At 40.6% G+C, this 22,751-nt stretch overlaps 1 protein-coding gene across 3 annotated transcripts in view; it reads left to right on the forward strand.

Annotated features, from left to right (window-relative positions):
• The window catches only part of FRMPD4 (FERM and PDZ domain containing 4), a 768,746-nt gene that overhangs the window by 5,570 nt on the left and 740,425 nt on the right, over positions 1 to 22,751 (forward strand). For 2 of the 3 annotated variants that reach the window (XM_074324291.1, XM_074324293.1), the window contains exon 1: positions 21,267 to 21,518. The exons of the other annotated variant lie outside the window; for it this stretch is intronic. The gene's annotated coding sequence lies outside the window, so the exon portion shown is untranslated. Of the gene's footprint in view, positions 1 to 21,266; positions 21,519 to 22,751 lie in introns of those variants that run through there. 3 annotated transcript variants of the gene reach the window in all.

Raw genomic sequence — 22,751 nt, forward strand, 5'->3', positions numbered from 1 at the left:
CACCAAACCTTGATGACTCTATTTACTGTGCATTTACTAGCATACCAGTTTCAATGGTTCTGTTTACTTTAGACCCTGTGCACGCCTGGCCTGGTGACTTGGGAGGGGTTTTTGCCTCTGTATGGGATTCACTCCTGACCCTGGGGCAGACCAGCCTCTGGGAAGTGCTATTTCCTGAAGTTGCCTGGCCAACTTCTTCCTTTGTTCTGCCCCTCCTTGTGTGTCTAGAAAACCTTTTGGCGGTATTAGGAGCAGGAAGGCAGTCTTTGTAACAGGGAGTCAGTCCACTGTCTCCCTTAATGCTGGTATTGTGGAATAAAACTGCTTTTCTTTCCACCAACCTCGCCTCTGGAGTTTTGGCTTTCCTGCGCTGTGCAGCCACACCTTTTGCAGAGTAATATTGTGAGCAGGACATGGCTATCAAAGTAGCAGTCTCACACACGTTAGTGTCTTTAAACAGTGTCAGACTTTATTAGAATAAAGCCATGGATCTAGTCGTACTGACTCGGTTTCCCACGGGCGTTAACCAAGGCTCTGGCCAGAAAGCTTCCAATAGTTGAGGGAGAGCAGTTTCACACAAGAGGGTCACACAGGTTTGCAAGCAATAGGGTTGGGCCAGGCGAACAGAGTCTAGGAAAGAAGGCTGAGAGTCTGGTGTCTGCTGAGAGTCTCTCAGTGCTGGGGTGCGGAGTGTCGGGCATCAGGCCAGACTGGGGAGACGGTCAGGAGGCAAGGCTTCAAGGGCTCTATGTGGGACGAGTGCAGGTGCGGTTGTCAGCTGGTCAGCTGAGGCCTGAGGGAGAAGGCAGTCAGAGAGCTCTGGTCTTGTGCTGGAGAGTGGGTGTGGTGCCCCCATCTGCAGTCCCATAAAGCGCCCAGGTGGTCACACTCCGCCCTGCGTCTGGAGTTATCTGGGTAGGGCGTTCACTGGGCACCCCTTTCACGGCATGCTCTGCTATGGCTGTCACTTTGTCACCGACCTAGCTGTCAGAACTATTAGAGTCCACGTTGTGTTCATAATGAATGCTCTATACACATGGTTTCAGTTACCTGTGGCCAACTGTGGTCTGAAAAATATTAAATGCAAAATTCCAGAAAGCAACAATCCGTAAGTTTTATATCTTGCTCCATTCTGAGTAGTGTGATGGAATCTCGAACCATCCAGCTCCTTCCATCTCATGGCTTTGTTCAGCGCCTTCAGGCTGTAGACACTCCCCACCTGTTAGTCACGTAGTAGCCCTCTCTGTTATCAGAATGACTGTCAGGGTATGGCAGTGCTTGTGTTCAAGTCACCCTCATTTTACTTCATAACGGCCCCCAAGCTCCAGACTAGTTATGCTGGCAATTCACATATGCCAAAGAGAAGCTCTAAAGTGCTTCAAGTGAAAAGGTGAGTACAGTACAAAGAGATATTTGAAGAGCGACCACATTCACAAACCTTTAATACAGTATATTGTTATAACTGTTCTATTTTAATATTAGTTATTGTTAATCTCTTATTGTGCTTAATTTATAAATTAAACTTTATCAAAGGTTCTTACGTATGGGGAAAAACATGATATATATAGGGTTTGGTATTATCCACTGTTTCAGGCATCCACTGAGAGTCTTGGAGCGTATCCCCCGTGGATAAGAGGGGGCAATTATACTCATTTTCCTATATTTTCTAAAAGGCACAGAGTAGTTTTAAAGTGCCAGTGATGAGTTTTTCGAAAACGTAGAAATGACAGTTATTTCACTTCGATTTCCTAGATGACTGTGTAAATTGCTACCTCATAAGGCCTTGGCAGGTGGAAAATGAATACTTTGCAACATGCCGTTCATTTTTCAGCCTGGTTGCCTTCATAGAAACATGTATATATTAATACTTTCTGTGGACGATACATAGTATATATATTTGAGAAATTATTCTTCCAATAGATTGTTCAATATTTGTAAACTGCTTATTTTATCTTTAATGTCTCATTATGAACAATAATTTAAGAAGGATAGTCTTTTCCGAAGGATGTTTTTCTGTTTTCCAGGTTTTCTGTATCGAACTAAACCTAATCTTTTCCTGTGATGCACGACAAAATTAACTTGCTATCATATATGCAAAAAGAGTAATGTGATGCAAACTGTTTTGTGTTGATGACTTAGTTGTGCACAAGTTCTGACAATTAAGTTCGCGAACTCGTTGCACCGATGTTGCTAACCTTTTTTGATATCAGAGGGATTGTTCATTTTGAAAATTTGTACCAACTGGACAAACAGTTAACTAAGTTTACTATTTGGAAGTGCTGAAAAGGCTGTGTGAAAAAGTTAGCCCCCCCCACTCACCTGATCTGGCCCCCAGTGACTTCTTTCTTTACCCAAAGATAAAGAAAATAGTGAAAGGAAGACATTTTGATGACATTCAGGACATCAAGGCTAATGCAATGACAGCTCTGGTGGCCATTCCAGAAAAAGAGTTCCAAAATTGCTTTGAAGGGTGGACTAGGCACTGGTGTCAGCGCATAGCTTCCCAAGGGGAGTACTTCAAAGGTGACCATAGTGATATTCAGCAATGAGGTGTGTAGCACTTTTTCTGGGATAAGTTTATGAACTTAACTGTCTGACCTCGTATTTCAATCAAATTAACCAAAGAGCATCTGAGCATATTTTGGTCACCTTAAAATATGGAATTAATTATGACAGCTTTACACAAATAATACCTAGTGATTAGTGGGGATCGTGTGCTTTTTGTGGGTGATTTGCTGGAATTGTGGCTTGGCCTCCAGTCAGCGTGAGTCACATGTTTGGGGGGGCCCATTGCTCCTATTGAACTTCACAATAGCCGGGTTGATAAATAACGTATGTCTGGGCCCATCTGACTACAGCACCATTTTTCACAGTTGGCTGTTCTGTAGCTAATTTATCAACATGGAATCTGCTCTAAGTTGCATTAAATTAAGTGGTTTAACTTGGGCATTGCTACATGATTCTGTAATACTCATTTTGCCTTGGTGTAACAAGGAAATCCTTTCCACATGGAAAGGATTTCCAAAACCAAAATGTAAAACAAACAAATATATACCATATATATTTTTTTCATGGTACCTTTTGAACAAAGAAGGAAGAGGAAATTTGTCTAATGCAATATATTTGGTGTTTTATAACAGAAAAGGATGGTAGAATGATTTTTCATCTAAAATGAAAATTGCAGGGCAGCCGCATGGCTCAGTTGGTTAGATCGCGAGCCCTGAACGATAGGGTTGCCAGTTTGATTCCCACATGGGCCAGTGAGCTGCGCCCTCCACAACTAGATTGAAGACAACGAGCCACTGCTGAGCTGCCTGAGGGGCAGCCACAGGGCTCAGTTGGTTAGAGCGCGAGCTCTCAACAACAAGGTTGCTGGTTCAATTCCCACGTGGGATGGTGTCTGCGCCTCCTGCAACTAAAGATTGAAAACGGCAACTGCACTTGGAACTGAGCTGAGTGCTCCACAACCAATGAAGGACAACGACTTGGAGCTGATGGGCCCTGGAGAAACACACTGTTCCCCAATATTCCCCAATTAAAAAAAAAAGATTTGAATTTTTAAAAAAAATGAAAAAATGAAATGAAAATTGTAAATTCAGTATTATTTTAAAATGTGGCTTAAATCTATATAAGTAATGCATTAAATATGTTTATTTTAAACTTTTTATTATGGAAAATGTTGCACATATACAAAAGTTGACCCAGTGGAATGTTGAGTCCCGAGGGACAATAATCAGCTTGAATCATTATCATTTCATAGCCAGTCTTGTTTTATCTGTACTTTCACCTACTTCTTATAGAGCTCTCAAATTATGTTGAAGTAAATTCCAGATATCATGTCATGTAAAAGTACCTTTACAATTATTTTATTTTTTGAAGACTTTTATGAAAAATAGCTAACATACAATATTATATTAGTTTCAGGTGTACACCATAGTTATTCAACATTTATGTACCTAAAGAAATGATCACCATAAGTCCGGCAACCATCTGACACCGTCCCACGCTATCACAATATTATTGACTATATTCCCCATGCGGTACATTACATCCCTATAACTTATTTGTTTTTTGTTTTTTTTAGTTAAAGTTTATTGGAGTGACAATGGTTAGTAAAATTACATTGGTTTCAAGTGTACAATTCTGTAATACATGCTAAACGAAATAAGTCAGACAGAAAAAGTCGAGAACCATATGACTTCACTGATATGTGGGATATAAAACTGAAAGCAACAAAGGAACAAGACAAACAAAAAAACAAAAACTTATTATTTATTTACTAATTTATTTATTGGGGAACAGTGTGTTTTTACAGCACCCATCAGCTCCATGCCAAGTCGTTGTTTTCAATCTAGTTGTGGGGGGTGCAGCTCAGCTCTAGGTCAAGTCATCTTCAATAGTTGTGGAGGGCATAGCTTCATGGCCCATTTGGGAATCGAACCGGTGACCTTGGTGTTACGAGCACTGCGCTCTAACCACTGAGCCAACCGGCCGCCCAACTTATTTGTTTTATGCCTGAAAATTTGAACCTCTTATTTTCCTTCACCTTTCCCCCCTTTTTTAAAGTTTTTTATTGTAGTTGACATTCAATATTATTTTATATTAATTTCAGGTATATAGCATAGTGGTTAGACATTTATATAATTTAAGAAGTGATCCCCCTGAGTAGTCTAGTACCCACCTGGCACTATACATAACTATTACCATATTATTGACTATATTTCCTATGCTTTACTTTACATCCCTGTGTAAAAGTCCCTTTACAATTAGAAGCAATTAAAAATATTGGAAAAAATAAAGTATAAACAGGTAGTAGGTCAACATAATTCAAGAAATGGAGTGAGGTCTGGCATTTAAATGTGACCTTTATGGCAGAAAACTGAACTTTTACAAAATAATGAATTAGGTACAACTCGAGAGCCAGTCAAATTGAAATGTTCTAGTTGGTCAGTAAATATTTGTTTGCACTCATATATGTACATATTTATATATGTATAGAAAAAAGAATTTAAACAATCACTGAATTTTTAACCATGGTCACTCAGAGTAGTGAGACTTATATTTGCTTCTTTGTGCTTTTCCTAGTTGTACAAATTTCTTGCAATGAAATGTATTGCTTCTGAAATGATTTTGGAAGTATTGAAAATGATTTTTACTGTGTGTAAGCTATTATCTAAAGTGCCAGGTGGATGTAGGAAGATAACATTAGATCATTTCTTGTTCTCAGTTCATGAGTAGTTTGGGTCGGCTGGATCTATATGTAGGGAAAGCCAGCGTGGCAGGCATTTTTGCTTTTTGCTCCCTTCTTTGTTCCCCTTCCTTACATTTCCTGTGGGCGACACCCCCTTCCTTACTCCCAGTCCCGTGGCATATGTGTGAGGTGGGTAGCTTCTACTGTAGCTCCAAGGCTGGGCATAGGACTCAGACCGGCCTCACAGACCCTCGGCCACCATGGTGATTGGTTCAGGATGAACATGTGACCAAGGCAAGCCAGTCCAGTAAGAACTTGGGTGGATTAGGCCGAAGATACGTGTGAGGCAGGTACTCAAAAAGTTAAACATAGAGTTACCATAAGACCCAGCAAATTCACTTCAAGTTATATACCCAAGAGAACTGAAAACATACATGCACACCAAACTTGTGCACAAATGTTCATAGCTACACCATTGTGAGTCCATCAGCTGAAGAACAGATGAAGAAATGTGGTATGTCCATACATTGGAATATTATTTGGCTGTGAAGAGGAATGAAGTACTGACATGTGCTGCAACATGGATGAACCTTTGAAACAGTGTACAATTGAAAGAAGCCAGGCACAAAAGACCATAAAAATATTCCGTTTACACAAAATATCCAGAATAGGCCTAGGGTGAGGAGGAGGGGGCCATGGGGGGTTGCCTATGGAGAGAAAATGCTAATGGGTATGGATTTCTGTGTGGGGGTGATGAAATCATTCTAGAGTTAGATAGTGGTGACAGTTGCATAAATTTGTGAATGAACTGAAACTGCTGAATTGTACACTTTAAAGGGGGTGAGTGTTATGATCTGTGAATCATATCTTGATCTAAAAAATGCTATGGAAATGAGACTATCTAATCCTACAAAAAGAAAGTAGATAGACCCACTTTGCCAGTAAACGCTTGAAAGGTTAGGGTAGGCATGTTAATCATTAATGTAAAATGGTGAAGTAATTTTTAAAACATCTGATATAAAATTAAACAATGCAAGGAAGATATGAGAATTGATTTGATGTCTGCTGCCCAAGTCACATTTTCTATTATTAGGCTCAATAATTTTTATACTTTTGAAAAATGCAACTTGCATTTTGCTGCCTTCTAGAACACCAGGTATCAAGCATAATACAGTAGTGCCCCCCACCCCTTTTTGCGATTTTGTGGTCTGCAGTTTGAGTTACCCATGGCCAACCGCGTTCTGAAAATGTGTAATGGAAAATTCCAGAAGTGAACAACTCATTCAATTTTAAATTGTTCTCTGTTCTGAGTAGCATGATGAAATCTCGGGCCACCCGCTCTGTCCTGCCCAGGACATGAACCATCCCTTTGTCCAGTGTCTACACACTGTAGTCGCTCCCTGCCCGCTAGTCACTTCATTATCAGTTATCAGTTATTGGGTCGACTATCCTGGTATCGCAGGGCTTCTATTCAAGTTACCCTTATTTTACTTCATAATGTCCCCAGAGTGCAAGAGTAGTGATGCTGGCAACTCGGATAGGCCAAAGAGAAGCTGTAAAGTGCTTCTTTGAAAAGGAAAGGTGAAATTTCTCCACTTAATTAGGAAAGAAAAAAAATTGTATGCTGTGGTTGCTAAAATCTATGGTGAGAACGAATCTTTTATCCATTAAATTGTGAAGAAAAAAAATAAACTTGTGCTAGTTTTGCTGTCACACCTCAAACTGTAAACGTCACGGGCACAGAGTGTGGTAAGCAACTAACACTACATCAGGATGCCTACGTCATTCACCTCCCTTCATCTCATCACATAGGCATTGTAGCATCTCACATCATCACAGAAGAAGGGGTGAGTACCCTACAGTACAATATTTTGAGAGAGAGAGAGACCACATTCACATAACTTATTACAGTGTATTGTTATGATTGTTCTATTTTATTATTAGTTAATCTCTAACTGTGCCTAATTTATTAAACTTTATCTCAGGTGTGCATGTGTAGGAGAAAAAATAGTATGTATAAGATTCGGTGCTATCCACAGTTTCAGGCATCCACTGGGGGTCCTAGAGCTTACCATTTTTATTTTGGTCCGGGATGACTCCTGCATGCCTTGGTCACATTAAACACTCAATAAGCATTTGTTAACTGCAGGGATAGATGAATGTTTGTTTTTATTATAATGTTTTCTTAAGATATTCTGTGTACAGAATTATCTTCCCCCTTAAAATGTATGATTTCAGATTGTTGTATTTTGTATTTGTCTACTTTAAAATTTCTCCTTTATATTTATACCCCTAGTCTTCTTTTTCACAATTGTTCAGATCAGGATTGAAATAATGTTCAAATATTATAATTGTTGGTATGGTCTTTAGTCTCTTTTTAAACGGTAGGTTTTCTCCCCCCTCTTTTTGTTTTATCCGCCTGCAATTTATTTTTGGAAGAAACTGGTTCTTTGTCTTGTAAAATTGCTCACTGTCTGGACTTTGCTAATTCGTTTACATGGTATTGTTGTACATGTTCCTTTGTCTCCTCCAGTTCTGGTACATTGGTAGATAGATCCATAGGCTTAATCAGATTCAAGTTCAGATTTTGGGGCAAGACTGCTTTATAGCTGCTGTTGTTACTTGTGTCAAGTGGCACTTCCTATTCTGGTTGTCTCTCTTGTGATGTCAGCAGCCATTGATGATTATAGCATAGTTCCATTAATTCATTGGGAGTATGAAAGATGGTGTCCATGGTAGCCAGCCTCTAAGACAGCCCCCAATGCTCCGTGCCTCCTCATATTCATGCCTTACATGACGTCCTTCTGCCCTGTATCAGGGTTGGTCTGCACAACCAATAGAATATGAGAGAAATGATGGTGTGTCACTTGTGAGGTGAGGTCATAAAAGGCAGTATAACTTCTGCCCCCCTGCCTCTTGGGCCACTCACTCTGAGCAAAGCCAGCGGCCATGTCATAGGGACCACATGGGAAGGAACTGAGGCCTCCTGCCCATAGGCCTGTGAATGAGCTTGGAAATCAAATCTTCTTATGGCTGCCGCCCCAGCTGGCGTCTTGATTGTACCTCCTGAAAGATCCTGAGCCAGAACCCTTAGCGTAGCCACTCCTAAATTTTTGACCCACAGAAGCTGTGTTGTTTTAAGCCTCTATGTTCTGGGGTAATGTGTTACTCAGCAAAGATAACTGATTCAGTGTATTGTTTCTTTCAATCTTCATTTATTAGCTGGAATACTTCTATAAAGAGGAACTTTCCTTCAACAACTATTTGATCACTCTGTGGTACAGTTGGTACAGGAAATGATAGTTATTCTTTTAACTCTGAATTATAATCATACCATATACATGTTTTTGTACACATATATACATGCACACATATATGAATGCATATGTGTGTGGATAGATTGATAGCTAAATTTGAGGAATTTAGAGCATTTTCTTATATTTTTACAGGTTGTCCTGAACATCATATGTTACTGGTTGTGTAATAGCCCACTGAGTTTATTTAACTATTCCTCCTTGTTGAGAATTTGATTTGTTTCCAGTGTTACTAATAGCCTATCAACTGGAAATATTTTTGCATAAGGCTTTTTATGCCCTTAAGATTATTTTTTTAGATAAGATTCCTAAAAATATAATTGCTGAATCCAAAGTTATGGGTATTTTTAAGGCCTGATACATTTTTCTAAATTACTTGCCAAAAAGAAAATACAGTGTCTACTGGCCCCAGCAAAATCTATGTGGCCATTTCACTGCATTCCTGTCAGGGATCTGTGTTATTTGTCCATTCAATATTCATACAACAAACATTTGTAAAGTGCCTACTATGTGCCAGGTGCTGGTCATAAAACACACCCAAAAAACTTTCTTTATTTGCCAGGTCCAATAGTACTTTACAAATTTTGTTTGAATTTTTTTATATCTACTTTTAAAATATCTCGATACCTCTTCTTTATTACCCTATGAGTCCGGCAGCCATTTATTTCTATCTGCTCTCCAGCCTTGCAGTCTATAGCTCTGAACCTTCTCTCTCCATCTCTCTGCTGTTTCACTTCTTTTATTTCCTATAGGCTGGGAAGCCAAATATCCACCCTTGTTAGGACAATGAATTAAATGTGGTGACTTTGATTCATCTTCTGCCGCTATCCATTCTCGTAAATGGAAGTGTAAATCCTCTTTCAAGCCATATTTTATTTAGCTTGATTTATTATTTCTCACAAGAATAGCTTTCCCTGAAAGTCCTGGAGGGAAAGAAACCTTATAAAGATGCAGCAAGATGTTTTCTAAGAAAGAATCTTTTGTAACAGAAACTGTTATCCTCTAAACTAAAGAGACGTGGACTAGTTTCTTTTTTAGCAACATTTAGGGTGATAAATTGAGAGCTGACATTAGATTTCCTTTAAAATCAGTAGCTCATAGATTACATCTTTGAAGGAACCAGTGGCTAATTCTAGACCAAATAACCAGGTAGAGTTGTTTCTTTTGGGCGGCTTCTATTTGCGTGGTTTCCAGTTCATTTGTTTATTTATTTGTTTGTTTATTTATTATTTATTTATTTATGGAGGGCGCAGCTCACAGTGGCCCATACAGGGGTTGAACCGGCAACCTTGGTGTTAATAGCACCACGTTCTAACCAATTGAGCTAACCGGTTAAACCTCAAGTTCATTTTAAATAATAACTATCCCTTCCTCCATTCTAAAACTAAGGTAGAAAATTTGCCAACTCAGAAAAACAGAATGAAGAAAATAGCCATTGCCTACAGCCCCACCACCCAGACATGGAAACCACCAATATTTCAGCTCAGTCTGTCATGCATGTGGTTCCTTTGGCTGCCTACAGGTCATTCATCAAGGTTCTAGATAAACTATATGTTACATAGTATGGGGTAAGGAGTAGGACCTGTAGGGAAAGGGTAGACTTACAAGACCAAAGTTGGCAAGAGGTGAGAGGCATGGGTACCCCATCGTCCCAATATCCCACAGAAAGGAGTGCTAAAGTAGGGTTTGGGCTGCACATGTACCTGAGGTCCATGTTCTAGCAGAGTCACCTTGCCCCTCGTGACTTTTCATTCTTGTGGGAGAGCATGAGAGCGACCGTATCAAGGGTGGAGTAATCTGAAGATTGGCACTGGAAACTCTAGATTTGGTTGCCAGCTGTTTGCAGGACTTGTCCAAAAATGTTAGGTACCCGGACCCAAGGCCTTTGGAGTTCATGGGAACTTATGGCCCCTTCTGTCTCTGGAAGGGAGTCAGTGGGCTGATGGGAAGCTGAGTTCAGGTGAGGCCCCTCTCATTGGAAGAAGGGGTGGAAGCATCTTTTTTAAAAAATTTTTTTATTGGGGAACAGTGTGTATTTCCAGGACCCATTAGTTCTCAGCTCCAAGTCAAGTTGTTTTTCAACCTAGTTGTGGAGGTTGCAGTTCACTGGCGCATGTGGCAATCGAACCGGCAACCTTGTTAATAGCTTGCACTCTAACCAACTGAGCCATCCGGTTGCCCTGGAAGCGTCTTTCTTACATAAAGCGTGAACCCAGCTGGGTGATTCAGCTGGGATTGGGGGTGGGCTGCTGGGTCACTCTTGTACCCTAATTTAACTGACCTGTGTGTGTGTGTGTGTGTGTGTGTGTGTGTGTGTGTGTGTGTGCGTGCGCACATGCGCGCCTATATACCTATCTCCACACACACACACACACACACACACACACACACACACACACACACTCTGCACAGTCTTCCAAGTGAATTCTAGTTCACTTTCAGACACAGTTCTTCATACCACCTCCATAGCTTTAAAGCATTCTATCAATTCTGCTTTAAGTGTGCTCTTAACTTGGAGTGGTTTTGCTAATGTTGCATTCTTATTTTTAAATTCAAACAGCAAATAATCATCTTGAAATGGAAAAGTTTTTGTGTTTTTGAAAGGTGAGCACGATCTAAACTGTGGAAACTGGATTTATTTGCACCTTTCTAGGGACAGATCTTTTAGTCAATCAAGCCATACGATTCTGTCAGTTTTTATTTCTATTATCAGGTTTGGCTATTTCTGAGCTTTGGGGGATAAAAAGGAGAAAGTGTGAGGTTCAGGTCATGGCTCCTTCATTTAAAGGAGCCTCCTTCAGTTTATTTTAGTCAAAATTAGGATTTTTCCACAGAGAGGCAGGAGATCATTATCAGACCATTATATGTAATTTTATTAACCAATGTCACCCTAATCAATTTAATTTTGTAAAAAGACCGTTTTATGATTTCTGTTTAATCCCTCACACATAGAGAACAAAGCAGGGCTGAATTACCTGGCAGGAGAATTTAGAAATTTAGAGTCAACGTCAAGGAGCAGATCTTGGTCATGTGCCCCCTAAGATGTCTGCCAGTAAGATCTGCCTGGGGAACTGGGTGAAAAGGAGGGGCGAGGAGGCGAACCGCCCTCAGTTTAGCACCTGCTGAGCCACAGCTTCCTCTGCTTGCTCATTTAAGCCTCTCAACAGCTCCTGGAGGGATCTGTGTCCCGTTTATCTGACACAGAGACTGAGACACAAGGTAAATAACATGCGGCTAACAAGGGAAAAGTAGGACTCTGTATCCAGATCTGTCTCCCAAAGGCCATGGATTTCCCTCTTCCAGGGCCCATGATGCTTTCATGGTTCTCATCCTACACAAAAAAATATTTTAAAATATATTTTACTACTGTTTGGACATCGACAAATATAATCCAGGCCGGAGTCATTATTATATATCCATTGTTATTCTACTCATTTTTCCTTCTGATTTTAAAAGATTAAAATAATTTCCGTGGGCCTTGAAACGTAGTGTCAGCCCTGACCCTGGGCTTATTGTCCTAATGGAGAAGTTGGCCCTATCCACTCTAACGTGATTCCTCCTTCAATTTGTTTGTTTTATAGGAAAAAGGAATGTTAAGGGAATGTTAAGGGAAGCCAGAGCTTTGGGGTCAAGAGAAGTGGAATGAGTTGTCGAAGCAAAGAATGTCTAGCAGTAAAGAGTCACCGTGATGAGTTGTTTCCAAAATCTTCCTCTAGTGTTGGAACCCTTTGTTGTAAAAGGATGGTTCTAATATGCGATCTCGGTATATAAAGCTGACCAAAGTGGGCGAGTGATGGAGATCCCATTCCCAGCCACCCTCCCATACTGAGGAACTCTTGAAGAACCCTTACTGACCCTCAAGGCTCCCTGGAGCATAATTCGAAACCTCGGCTCTTTCCCAGGGAGCTCATGACACCCAGGGAAGCTGAGGTGCTCGCAGTTGCTCAGTGGATCAACAATAACACTTGGACTCGGGCCTGGGCATCTGGACCCCTAAATTAGCCTCCTCCTCCACTTAGGCCTTCCTGGGTCCAAAGGGTCACAGCCAAATCCAGTTTTGAAGCCTCTACACGTGATTCAACTGGAAGATATGTGAAAATGCTAGGTTAGCAACCTTCCCTTCATCTCCAGATGACTTTTTAACTTTTACTTCCCTGTCCCCTTGGCATGTTGGTCTGGGCAGTAGCTGTCCTCAGTCAAGTGTAGGAATGTCAGCCAGCACGCTGTCCTGTGAGGGGTCCCTACTGCCCAAGATCTGACTCTCCAAGGTGGAGAGGTCTCCATCATGTTCCTGTGCAGTGGGCTCTCATGGACAGAAGCTGGCCTAACTCTGACGCCGACCCTCCCCTCTGGTCTTTAGGTCTTGGCCATCAGGCTGATTTGCCTGAGGATCACGTGTGTGACAGCTCAGAAAGCAGTCCAAGGGAGGATACTGTCTGCTTGTCACGTGGGAGTCACAGATTGGAACACAATCCCCTGAACAATAGGTTTTGCTTGACGAGTGCTACACCTCATAGCTGACTAATTAATATGGAAAATGAATGAAAGAATGAATGGTAAAGACGTTCAAACACCAGGAGAGGTTTTGGGTTTCTTTGTGAGATCTCCTTTGGGCTTGAGGCTCAGGCCATCACGTCCTCTTCTTCCTCCCTGTGATGGGTCCAGTTGTCCCTGTGACATTTGCTCCTCAGGATCCTGGGGAATAATGAAAGACTGGAGAGGAATATACGTCATCTGGGGCAGGGCAGAAGACTCACACAGACCCCTCTGTGTCACCCTCCTATCAGTGTCAGCTCTACCCTGGCCTTCATTCTTCATTCTTTTCTGCATCTGCAGGTAGTCATGACTTCTAAGGAGAAAGTGAGGTGTGAGCTTCAGAAAATACAGACATTCAAATTCTAGCTCTGCTGGGTGACCTTAGGTGATTTAAGATGGGAAAATGAAGCTTCCGGGGATTATATAAATAGCTGATTTATATAATCCCCGGAAGCTTCATTTTGCCGTCTTAACGATGGAAAATAATGCTGACTATTTCACATCATTGCTTTGAGTAATCTTTTTCCTAGATACATGTCTCGGGAAAATTCTCACACAGACACACACGGAACAGTTTGAAGATGTTCATTATGACATTCATAATAGTGGAGTGTTGGAAATGCCACCACTGGTGGGGGGGTTGGGGGGTTATTGGTAAACTGAGGTGAAAGCATACTTTGCAATATCTCTTAGCAATTAGAAGGAATATACTGGATTTGTACACAGCAACATGGGTAGATCCTAAAATCAATGCCGTGTGAAAAAAAAAAAGTCAGGAGAATGATGTGGGTTAAGATCCCAATACCATGCGTGTACCATAAAGTACACGTCACAAACACACTCCTAAATGCCATACAAGGTCATACACAAATAAAAAAATACACATCAAATACATCAGAATGGTGGCATGGAGGAATTGGAATAGAAAAGAAAGAAAACAAAAAGGACTTGTAGAATCCAGTGATGAAAATGTGCTATATACTGGGGAGCTTAATTCTGAAACCCCAAATTAGAATTGCTTAGTGAGCTAATCACACAGTAGGCCTAGTTTTACCTAACTAGTTATACCTGAGTCTAGTGCAGGCTTTCTCAATCTCAACACCATTGACATCTTGATCTGGATCATTCTTCATCATGGAGGGGGGGCTGGCTGGTGTGTACGCATTCTAGGAAATTTAGCAGCATCCTGGCCTCTACTGACTAGATGCCAGTAGCATCCCTTCCCCAGTTGTGTCAATCCAAAATATCTCCAGACATTGCCAAATGTCCCAGGGGGTGCAGAGTCACCCCTGCTAAAGAACCACTGACTTACAGAGTGGTGATAGCAAAACTCAGGATGGGCTTCCAGAAGAATAGTCTTAACTTTAATGTGGTGGATGAAGTTACAGGTAAAAAAAAAATCTGTATTTGGTGTGAGAAAAGTCTGTCCAGGCAGAGAAGCAAAGAAAGAAATAGAAAGAACTAAGTAGCAATAGCAGTCAGACCTCTGTACCACTAACAAACCAGTGTTCCCTTTCGAGGGCACTCACCATTGGAAGACAAGCATATTTCACCTGTAATGAAGTTAGGAAAAAGCACTTCATCATTAAGAAGTGTGTGTGTGTGTGTGTACATATGTACATAGACACACACACACACACACACATATGTATAATTCCTCATTTAATCAGTCATAAGAAGGTAGTATCCTAAATATTCTTTCTTCCCCGGTTGGTTCTAAGTACAATGAAATATACTTTTCTTTTTGAGTCATCTTCTAAGTAGGTAGTCCATAATTTGACAGAATGAAAGAATACTAATTCTTCAGGAGAAATTTGGGACCGTTCTATCATATAGTGGGTATTCAATAAATAATGACTAGACAACATCTCCTGTGATTCTGTCTGCTCTGTGGTATGTATTTTAATCCATTCGTGTGTATCTTGTATTCTGTCACTTGTAATTTATGTCCCTTTGGAAAAGTAGATCTTAGGTTTAAACATGTTATTAGCATTCCTTGAAAACATGTGTTTTGTAAACATCCCAGCAATTCTGTGTCCACGACATGCTTATGATCAAATTGGAAGATGGTAGAAGAGGTAAGGAAAAGGGGGACGAGGATGTTACAGCTTTCTAAAACTCTGACTGGTGTTAATTGAAAATGAAGGTACTTTATTCCCTTGTCATTTTGATGTATCTCTGAATTTTTGTAAACGGATTTTCTTTTAAGCTTCAGAGATTATAAACTATGCAATATTCCAGCTCAGCTGTTGTAATTGATTAGCCACGTCTTCCATTTTAACAGTGCAGTGGCTAGGGTGAAAAATAATAGATTATAGTTCCAGCCTTCTAAATTGAACTTCAGTCTTTTGCTTTTCAGCCTGGGACAAGAGTTTCCTTAGACCGTCTAAGTTTCTCTTTGACATCAGCGTTTTCAAGTGTAATGCATACTTAATTTTGCAGAAACTATCTTTTTACTGCAGTCTATGAATACGTGCTACTTGGTTTTTGGTTAGTTCCTACACTCAGGTAGATGGGTAGAAGACCAAAACAAGACCGCTTTATTTTTAGACAATTGGTTAGCTCTGGGTCAATAAATGCATCTGAAAGAAAATACTTTTCTCAGATAACAGAAAAACTTTATGGAAATGAATTATTATCCCATAAGTTTGAATATGTTTATGTGGAATTACAGCATTTTAAAGAAAATTCCCATTCAGATATATATCTCAAACACCAAAATGAGAAGAAAAAAAAAGGCTTCAATGTACCAAAATTCCTGTATGAGCTGCCTGCCCAGTTTTCTGTAAGGTAGGAATTTTTTTCATCTACAATTACAAAAATTAAAAGCTGATTTACAATTTTAGAGTAATGAAAACCTGCAGATCTTTGAGTTCTTTAACTGTTCTCAAAGACAAGCTTTCTGAACAACTTATTACTACTGGTTAAACATAATTTCTCAACCTCCATCCAGAGTGATGAGTGATAGGGGAGTGATGGCCTCTTACCTGGACCAGGTTTGGAATCTGCAGGGTGGAACATGGGATGCTGAGAGCCAGGTGGTCAACTGAGATCCAAGTCCAGGGGGAAGCAGCTGAGGTTCCAACTCCTTGAAGTTTCCCTCAAACAGCAGGGCCAGAGGGTTAGAGGTGGACTAGGCAGAGGTCAAGACTTCACAGTTCAGAGCCCAGTAAGGATAAGATGGGAGGTTTGGGACAAGGTAGAGGGAGAAACCATTGTAAAAATAGGTCCTTCCATGCTCTCGAATTGTCCTCCAATCCAAGTTCATGGACACAGACCCCAGTTCTAGGGAGAGTGGACTAAAGTAATAGAGAGCTTGTTAGGATTGCCCGAGGGGCTCACTGGAGAGGCTTAGGGAGGCACAGAGCCAACAACATTTTCAGAGGGGACCACGGCCATCCGGACACAGAGCCCCACAGAAGACTACTGAGGGCCACACAGCTGTCCCAATAGAACACAGGCATAAGATGCCATGACAGGTGGCACTACATGGATGAGGATAGGTGAGTGATAACACTGTTTGCTCTTCCTCATGGGAAGTCATGCCTACATACTGTCCATGCTGTTCTAGCCCACAGAAGCATAGCTCAAAATGTTCATTTCCTGTTATTATTTTCTGCCTCTTATAGAAGGTGGACATTAGTAGCACAGTGTTAGAACAGTTACTGTAATTTCTTAGGATATTGCGGTATTTGGAGCCTTTGAAAAAAATCTACCTTACATTCTAAAATCTTGACTGTCCTATAAGGATTCTGGAAAATTTCTTATGAATGGGAAGACATGGAAGCAACAATGTATGTTAGATGAAGAAGAAATTTCTATACAGGCAGTAAAAAGCAAAGACCTTAAGTGCACAGTTCAGTGAGTTTTAACAAAGCAATACATCCACGTACCCGTCGCCTCTATCAAGATATGGAACATTTCTATCTCCCCAGAAAGATCCCCCATGTCCCTTTCTAGTCAAATCTACCTCCGATTCTTCCACCCACAACCCCAGGCCAACGTGCTGGTCACTCCATGTACTGATTTTGAGATTCATTCATGTCATTGCATGTATCAGTAGTCCGTTCCTTTATATTGCTGAGTAATATAACGTTGTTTGAATATACCACAATTTGATTATGCACTCACTTTTTGATGGACATTTGGGTGTTTCTAGTTTTTGGCTACCATGAATAAAGTTCCTATGGACATTTATATGCAAGTCTTTGTGTAGACATATGTTTTCATTTCCCCTGGGTAACCATCCAAGGAGTGAAATACCTATAAGTAAGACTGTGGAAACTATATGAGAAAGTGTCAAACTCTTTTCCAAATATGTCACACCATTTATATCCCCACCAACAGTGTATAAGCATCCTGTTGCTCCATATCCTGGCTACCACTTGTTAATTTTATTTCCATTTAAACTGACTGGGTTTATAGTAGTATCTCATTATTTTAATTTGCATTTCCTGATCACTAATGACACTGAGTATCTTTTCATGTGCTTATTGGTCATCATCTATAATCTTCTTTTGTGAAGTGTTATTTTCAAGGCCCATTTCAAAACCATAGTTGTTTGTCTTTTTTATTGTTGATTGTAGCAGTTCTATTTAGCATCCGGATTCGCGTACTTTGTCATGGGTTATGTATTACAAATCTGATCATAGCCTGTGGTTTGCCTTTTCGTTTCCTAATGGTGTCTTTTGGTGAGCAGAAGCTTTTCATTTTGATGAAATGCAGTGTATCACTTTTTATTTTATTGTTAATGCTTTTTGTGTCCTGTTTAACAAAATCTTTGATTATGACAACGTCAAGAAGATATTTTCCTATGATTTTTCTCAAGAAACGTTAGGGTTTTTGCATTTACATTTAGGCCTATGATCTTATGAAGGTATTTCTATTTACTTCTTACGTAAAAATCTGTCAGAGACATGAACAATTTATTTCACAAAACATCTCTTTGTGAAAATAATGGCATGCAAAACATATGTCCTAAAAATAAGTTATTCAGAGTGGCCTATTGAGTTGCAATCCTGTATCGGTAAGCAAGTGATTTAGAAAATCAGCTGTCTTTCATTCTGTTGCTAATTATTATAGAACTTGCTTTGTAATAACATGGGAAAGTGTATCTGGCTGAATTCAGTTTTGCTAAGAAAAGAATGTGCAGGCTTCTACATCCATTTCTTTGATACAGATGCATTTTGCAATTCAAAATAATTTCTTATCAATGGCATATTGTTTCTAGAAGTCACTATGGTTTTGGAAATGTCTTCCCTCAGTGTCTATAAAGAACAACTCATCAGCCTTTTTCTTTTCTGAGTGGCACGCGGTGAACTGTCCAAGAGGTGCTGAGGGGGGTCTGTATCAGCGTCAAGGCGACCAGTTACAGATCATCTCCATCTTGATTTCCAAGCAGAAACTGCAGGAAAGTTCAGTTTGCAGATGGAAATGTTTCCCTCCCTTCCTCCTTTTTCCATTCATCAAACTTCTGAAGCACCTCTGGTGTCCTGGGGTAGTACACGTAATTAGAGGAGCACCAAGGACACTTCTTGACCATTCAATATAGTTTTCTTACTAATTTTTACCTGCGTGAAATCTGTGAATAAATAGCTGTATCAGTCAGTTTTCTAAAGACACAGAACCAATAGGATATATTTGCATATGTGTGTGTGTGTGTACACACACCCATAAGCCCCCCACACACACACACACAAGAGATTTATTTTAAGGACTTGGCCCACACAATTGTGGGGCCTGGCAAGTCTGAAATCTGTAGGGCAGTCTGGCAGGCTGGAAACTCAGGCAGGAGTTGATGTATAGTCTTAAGTTCTAAGTGTATAGGGTAGGCCACCAGTCTAGAAATTCAGGCAAGATTTCTCTGTTAACAGTCTTAAGGCAGAATTCCTTATGCTCCAGGAAACCTCAGTTTTTGCTCTTAAGGCCCTCAACTGATTGGATAAGGCCTACCCACAGTACAGAGAGTAATCTCCTTTACTTAAAGACAACTGATTGTAGATATTAATACCATCTACAAAATACCTTCACTAAGTTACTATTTGACCAACCAAGCAACCATAGCCTAGACAAGTTGACGCATAAAATTTAACCATCACAATAATATTTAGCAGATTCTTGACTATTAGGTCATTTGGAACCAAAATATTTTATAATAAAGCCCAATTTTTTCAAAAGCAATATAATTTATCACAAATCTTGTCTTAGAGGATTGCATGCATTCAAAGCTTTGTATAACGAAAATATTCCTGCTTACTTGAAAGTAAACAATGTCTACCATAGGCATACAGTAGTGGCTTCGTTTCTATAGAAATGGTAAAGGGGGCGTAGGGTCCTTTCACTTAGATCCAGGTAGCAAATACACTTAGCAGTGGATACCCCAAGCCTTATCTTTTCTTCTGGAAATAAAGCTGAAGTGTTGAGACTGATAAAAACCAGACTGTTCTGTGTTGGAGCTAGAGCTTGTTCTGCCCTTGCCTCTCTCCCGGAGCCCCAAAGGCTTTTCAAACTCCATCTTGTCTGTGAAACCACCAATGCTTCATCTTACACAAACTTTCTCCAGGGATAATACCACCCTGTGGGTGGCTGGAAGCTGCTAGGCCTCCCTCCTGGGCTCCTTTCTCTACCCTTCCCTTTTCAGATCAGAGACTTTATCCAATCTCATGGTTTTGGATACTATCTGTATGCTGATGACTTACAAATTTACTATTCCAGCCTAGACTTTTCTGCAGCCCCCGCAGGCTCAAATTTATAATATGATATTGCTATGTGAAAGGGCATCTAATGATTCTGGTACCCAGTTCCTGGGGCAGGGGAGGGGGACGGGGGGGGTGGTTCGCTACACCACCAAGCAATTCTCTGAGAAACTATGTTTTTTAAATGGGACTTGAAAATACACTTCACAAAAGTTTATAGGTAGATGGCCAATAAGCCCATGAAAAGGCATACAATTTCAGAGTATTTAGAAACTTACAGCAATTAGAGACATTGTGTGTCTTTTCATTCTAATAATTCTTTGAAAGACTTGTATTTTGAATGTGTTTTTTATTTCATGCTTTCTAGTGATGCGTTGTTGTTGTATTTACAAAGGTCTTGTTTTGGACATTTTTAAACATTTTGTTTTTCACCACAGGAGTTTGAGAGACACTATTCTACAGCAAGAGGCTAACAAACGACAGCCCTTGGACTGGCTGCCTGATTTTGTAAATAAAGTTTTATTGGCACACAGCCATACCCATTTATTTCCATACTATCTATGGCTGCTTTTACATGACAGAGGCAGAGTTGAATAGTTGTGACAGAGATCATTTGTCCCACTAAGCGGGAAACATCCACTATCTTGCCCATTATGGGAAAAATTGGCCAACCCCTGTTCTGCTCTGTCTCCCCAGCTGGATTGAGCTCCAGTGGCCCACAGTGATAATGTGCTTGCTGACATACCTTCTATCACATTCTTTCCCCTCCCTGTCACATTTTCTCATTCCTTGCCAGGGTTTCCTAGATCTCCCAAATAAACACCTTGTACTCACATTCTTGACCCAAAGTCGACTTCTGGGGGAACCCAACCAATGTGCACATGATGTCCTTATTTTTCTAATTCCAGGCCAAAATGCTAGCAGAGTAGGGACCACTTTCTAGTGTCCACCTCAGCACGTCAGTTAAGCTATCACACGTGTATCAACTGTAATTAAAAATAAATAAATAAAAAAAATAGTATCAAAAGAAAGTGCAAAAAAAAGCTATCACACTGCACCCCTCCCCACTGTCCCGGGTCTTCTGCAATACCCTGTGAAAATTTAGCTCTGTGGGCATGAATTTTTCTGATTCATTTGCTCGCATCAAGCGCCACCTCAGCACCAGGGGTGCTGGAGGAGAGGATAAAGAGGAGGGTGAGGAAAGAAAATCCCCTCTTGTCCTACATAGGATACTCCCTTGTGACATCAGCACCCTGCTTGGAGTCAGTCCCCAGGTGTCCATGCACCTAAGTAGAGGCCAGTTGCTTTCAGCCTCAGAGGACGTGCCCAAGTCATTGCCCACCCTCACTTTGTCACTGCTGCTTTCATTTGTCTCTGCCTGCCCCTCCTAATTACTTAGGTCATTCCAGATTTTAATTCTGTCTTCTAAAGTGTAACACCGCCATAATTAGGCCATATGTTAATTAGCAAGATGACGTCTTGTCACTCGTGAGAGATGTGGATCATCCCAGAAAGTGCCATAGAAAGGGCAGTGAAGCGGGAAGAGGAAGTCTGAGGAGGCTGCAAGTAACTCTGCTAAGCCGAAACTGACTAGAGAGCAGGAGAAAATGGCGGGATGCAAGAAGGGGAAAGGATGGGGTCACACAAAGAAAAAGGGCTAGAATTGACCTCTTTTGCACTCCAGGAATGAGATGGAAGCCAGGAGGCATGTCTGACGCCAAGAAGCCACCAGGGATGGCAGAATCTTCTGAAGGACAGGAGGTGGACAGGGCTGAGGTCAAGGTGAGTGTCAGGCATACTCCCAACTCTGATCCTAGATGCCTGTGGCGATGCCGTTCAAAACGCAAGACTAAACTCTGCCTCTATGGCCACTCCAGGAAATCTGAAGGAGTAGGGTTCTGGTAGCCTGGGGACTGTTTCTATCTGCTATTTGTTAACTGAATTTTGGCTCCCCGTTTTCTGTTAACTGAACTTATTTTCTGACATTCTTGGGATAAGAAAGTTGGAAAGGGGATTGGGCAGGATATGATAATTTCCTATTTCAGATAGTGTCATTTTATCACTCAGGAGACAATTTTCCAGGAAACTGATTACTCAGGGAATTCATGATGGGGTGCAATGACGTGAATTATAAAGATATTAACCTCCTTCCAGTCGGCTGTCAAAACATGATGTGATGAGAATTTGTTCTGTCATCACCCAACTAATGGATGAAAGGGGCTAGGATAGTTGTTTTACGTCATGTATTTGCCTGGATTTCAAAAGGCATTTGACACAGGAACTCTCAAAGCATACCAAAGGGGAAATTTTGAAGGTAAAGTTTCTGTTAATGATAATATTAGTAAGTATTATTATTATCATTGCTGATATTTGTTGAGTTCCTAGTATATTCTAAACCTATACAGGCATTGCTTCTAATACGTCTGACAATCCTTCAGGGAAAGTCTTATGATCCCCATTTAATTTCAGGTTCACAGACATTGGATCGTACTCAAAGATCACACTGTCAGATGAGTGAAAACTGAAATCCATGTTTATTTGTTTGTTTTTCTTGAACTCTAATGTTTGAGCTCTTGTCAGTAGACCAGGGTCAGCAAACTTTTTCTGTAAAGGGCCCGATAGTAAATATTTTCAGTTTGCCGGCCAGATGGTGTATGTTGTGACTATTCAGTTCTGCTGCTGTAGTGCATAGGCAGGCAGAGACAGTACCTAAATGAATGACTGTGGCTATGTTCCAATAAAACTGTATTTACAGACACTAAAATTTGTTTTTAATATATTTTTCACATGTCATGAATTATTATTGTTCTTCGGAACTTTTTCCTGTTTAAAAATGGTAAAATCATTCTCATGGGCTGTACAAAAACAGGTGGCAGACCCGGTTTGGCCCGCGGGCTGTAGTTTGCTGACCCCTGTACTATAGGAAACTGTCTATCTACCAATGACTTAGGAAAATAATGATGCGAAAGCAACTGAGCTACATATTTTATGTAAGGGAGCCAAGTCAGCTACAGG

The sequence above is a fragment of the Rhinolophus sinicus genome, chromosome X (assembly GCF_036562045.2).
Source record: "Rhinolophus sinicus isolate RSC01 chromosome X, ASM3656204v1, whole genome shotgun sequence".
Classification (NCBI taxonomy): Eukaryota; Metazoa; Chordata; class Mammalia; order Chiroptera; family Rhinolophidae; genus Rhinolophus; species Rhinolophus sinicus.